Here is a 4,287-nt window from a genome sequence, read left to right as displayed (position 1 = left end):
TAAAAAAATGTATTCATGTAACCAAACACCACCTGTTCCCCAAACGCCTATTAAAATATTATTTTTAATGGAGGGAGATGGAATATACTGCTATGAAAATATGTTGAAACACATTTTAAATAAGAAAAATATTCAAAATAATATGTAGAATATGATTCCTTTTGTGTAAAACAAAAATTTATATGTATTATTTATACTCATAATATGCACGGAACATGTATATCCAATAAAACAAAATAATCTATTAACAGTTTTTACTTCTGTTGTATAATTTCAAGCTTTTGCTTTATATGCTTTATAATTTTTAATGTTTGAATGTTTTTTATCCTATGTGTTACTTTAAAGGAGGTAAAAAATTAGAAAATATTGATTTGCCAGGTGCTGGGGAGAGATAAACGGGACAACACAGTTACTGAGAGAAACAAAGAAGCATGAATAAAGACCAAAGAAACAAAAATCCTGGCAAATTAAGAGTGAAGTCTGAAGTCAACATCTGGAAGTTGACCTAGTTTCAGGCTGGGTTGATACTGTTGCTAACTGAAGCTTCAGTTTCAGTTACAGCCAATGCCAGCTGTTGCCTTATGTTCTGGGACAGTGGGGAAGGAGAATCAAGTCCGATGGCAGGGGCTCTTCACTTACATGCTCTCAGCTGGTTGAAGAAGACTTTACGTTCAGAATCTTGGCTCATCTTATAGAATGCCCATCTGCATTGTTTGCCATGAAATGAATTTTGTGCTACAAGAGGCAAGTTTTGCCGTTCTTAATTATACTAGATGGTGATGGAAGACTTATGAGACAATAAGTCCGTTTGGAAAACATCAATAAATGAATTCAGGAAATAGCGTCTATCCATATATCATTAGGGACAGTCATTAGTTTTTCCACAGTAGGTATCAGTCTTTGAAGTTGGTTGCATAGTCGTAAATTAAATTATCCAGAAATCCAAATAGGAAATTACAATTTTTAGAAAGCACAGATTCCCAGAATGCTAAATTTTAGGAGGAAAGAATAAATTAACCCTTTTTATTTGAACAGAAACACAACTCAGTGTGATACAATTAGAGTGCACCTATTACGCCATGAATTCATAGGGAATAGTTTCCAGCAGCTCAGGCTCCTTCTCACTGGTTCTTACAAAGTGCGCCTGTCTGGGTGGAGCAGGCTGGTGCTTCAGTTGAACCCAGGCACCTTTCTCTTTGGCTTCTTTCTTTTTCTGATCATTTTCCTTCACGAGTTTCAGGAAGCTGTCTCGGCCCTTAGAGTGCTTGATGTGCTCAATACGCACATTAATTCTCTTGGCAAGAATCTTGCCCTTCACTTGTTTGTTTATAACAACACCAACAGCATGCTGGGTACCACTGCAGACTCTTCCAGTTTTGCCAAGGAAACACTTGTGGGCATTCCTTTTTGAATAGTACCCATTCCCTTGATGTCTACAACATCACCTTTCTTGTAGATTCGCATATATGTGGCCAAAGGAACGACTCCATGTTTTCTAAAAGGCCTAGAGAATATCCATTGGGTGCCTCTCCTCTTTCCCTTTGTGTTCTCCATTTCGGTGAATTACTGGAAGATGGCGGTTCCGGCCCAAAGGAGGAAAACCTCATTTTTAAACCTTTATAATAAATTCATTCCATTTTAGCCAGCTTAACTACACAAGATTATCTAACTCTCTTCATATTATCTCTCTCTCTCTCTCTCCCCAACCCCTATTTCTATGTCCATTTAGTTTTTGTCCTTCGTTTTCCTCTTTTTCATTTGAAATAAACTTTAACCTCTAAAATAGAACAAAAGAATTCTTTCTTTTTCTCAACAAACAACACATCCTTGTACTTTATAACTTGTCTTACCAAAACTAAACCTTACGTTTCTTGTCTACTTAATATAAATTTGTTTTTCTTATTTCTAGTGGTCTTAATTACATATATTAACTAATTCTTAACTCTTAGTAACCTTAATTTCCAGCAAAAATGAGGAAGTACGCTATTGCATAACTATGAGAAAGCATAGTACAATTTTTAAATGTACTATGTTTAAAAACATGTTTACTTATAAAATCAAATATCTTTAGTCTCTCTGTAATAAGAAGCTATAGAGGAGGCAAAATTTTGTCTCTGTCGTCTCTCTCCTCTTAGAGTTTTCAGCTGAGCCTGAGAATCAAGTTGCTGTTTTTTCCCAAAGGGAAAAAAAGATTTCCCTTTGCCTCAGCTTTGCATTCTTGACAAGAATGTTACTTTCCTTCTTATAAGGTGAGAACATCTTTCAGATGGGAATTTTATCTCCTGCTTTTAAGAAGTAAAAGGCAAATCAGAGTGCTTTTCTTTTTGTTTTTACATATGCTATTTTTCACGTACCTTTAATCCAAAATAGTTAATATGCTGGTGCAGTATAACTTGGGGACAGTGTATTCTGAACTCCTTCAAAGCTAAAAGTAAACAAACTTATGTTTAGCAATTAATGTTTTTATATTTTATCTTATTTGGAAATGATCTAGATAGTAAATGAATGTCCATCATTTCACTTAATATAACTTCAGAGGTGTAAATTACTGAAAACATTTAGGAAACTATCTTTAAGTAGATATAATTACTGTTGAAAATTTTATTTATATACTTTTACTTACATCTATTTGATTTGTTTTTAACAATTATGCTTGCTTAATATTTATGAGACATTAAATAGCCATCATAGTAAGTTATTTTTTTAACTGGCAAATTTTTTAACAGGGATAACAGGAGCTTGTTTTATTAGTAAACACAGGTAGAAAAGTTATGTGTCTGTATTATATTTAATGCTGACAACACTGAAGACGTATCTGATGTTTTTCTCATTTGTTTGGCTTTTTTTTTTTTTTTTTTTTAAGACGGAATCTTGCTCTGTCACCAGGCTGGAGTGCAGTGGCACAGTCTCGGCTCACTGCAGCCTCTGCCTCCTGGGTTCAAGCAATTCTCCCACCTCAGCCTCCCGAGTAGCTGGGACCACAGGCGCATGCACCATGCCTGGCTAATTTTTGTATTTTTAGTAAAGACGGGATTTCACCATGTTGGCCAGGATGGTCCTTATCTCTTGACCTCATGATCTGCCCGCCTTGGCCTCCCAAAGTGCTGGGATTACAGGCATGAGCCACCGCGCCCGTCCTGTTTTTGCTTTTTGTTTCCACATTGATGACGACACAGTAAATAGTAATATATCATGAGACTCCAGTTAAGAATGTCAACAGCGGTGTGAATACAGAACTGAGAACGTGGCATGGCAAGCTCAATAAAGGATTCATTTCAGTTTGTACCACAATGAGGAAGTTCTTATTTCTGCCAACAGTTGGGCCATAAGCCTGCATCTCATTCTTGCATCTAAGGAGGCAATAGCTGCTGGGAAGAACAGAAACATAAGACAAATTGCCCAAGTGCCAGAGAGAAGAACTAAACTACAGTACTGACGTCATGCTGCCTTCTCAGCTTCCCTGGAAAGCAAGAAGCCTAGATTTATTAGTGTAAGTTGGGGTCAAGCAAAGTCTTCCATAGAAATCAACTGACCAAGACTTAGTATTTATATTTGTACTTAAATACGTACAATAATACAGATTAGGACTTGGTAATAGGGTTTTGATTCAAGAGGTAGTCGTCCCAATATTCTGTGAGACACTTGAGAGGAAACCTAGATATAAGAAGAAGAATTTGGACCTGACCCAAACCAGTTTCCTTGCTCATGGATTAGGCATTACCAACAGCTCCTTAACCAGGAGTGGTTAGAAAGATGTATATTTTTATATCCTTTATAGCTAATCCTCTATTATGGCAGTGCAGGTACAGCTGCTCTCAAGAAGTCTTTCTGTAAAAAGTTAGTGTAAACGTATGACATAAAAGAAAAATGTGTTGTGACTTTTGGAAACTAGGGTTGGATTAATTCTACGCACTGGTCTGTCAAGATTCTTACAGCAAAATAGAAGCAGCACTCTTTAAAGAAATAGTCTTAATTAGGAAAAGTGCAAGTATTTTAGGGTACTATGTACTCATACAAAGAAGTAATAGTAATAACCAACACTTACATAGCACTTAACCAAAGCCTTGAACCAAAGCCTTACCCCACCACTCCCACACTACCCCTCCTATAAATTCCGGTCATTAGCAGTCTAAAAATGTAAGACGTGGCCCTGTGGGAAAAAGCAAAGAGAAGAAAGAAAAACAAAACACAGAAAGAGAAAGAAAAACAAAACACACGTGAATGAAAATAAGTCCAGTATAAATGAGTTCATTGTGTGTAGGGATCTGCAGAGTATGGAGAACAGCA

The 4,287-nt window shown here is 36.3% G+C and overlaps 1 pseudogene; it reads right to left on the bottom strand.

Moving 5' to 3' along the window:
- Window positions 1-225: 225 nt before the first annotated feature.
- LOC116556644 lies at window positions 226-1,964 on the bottom strand (annotated as a pseudogene).
- Between the last annotated feature and the right edge of the window lie 2,323 nt (window positions 1,965-4,287).

Source organism: Sapajus apella, unplaced genomic scaffold (genome assembly GCF_009761245.1).
Source record: "Sapajus apella isolate SASKATOON/1434 unplaced genomic scaffold, GSC_monkey_1.0 scaffold2, whole genome shotgun sequence".
NCBI lineage: Eukaryota > Metazoa > Chordata > Mammalia > Primates > Cebidae > Sapajus > Sapajus apella.
The sequence above is the reverse complement of the archived record's forward strand: the minus strand, read 5'-3'. Positions and strand labels throughout refer to the sequence as shown.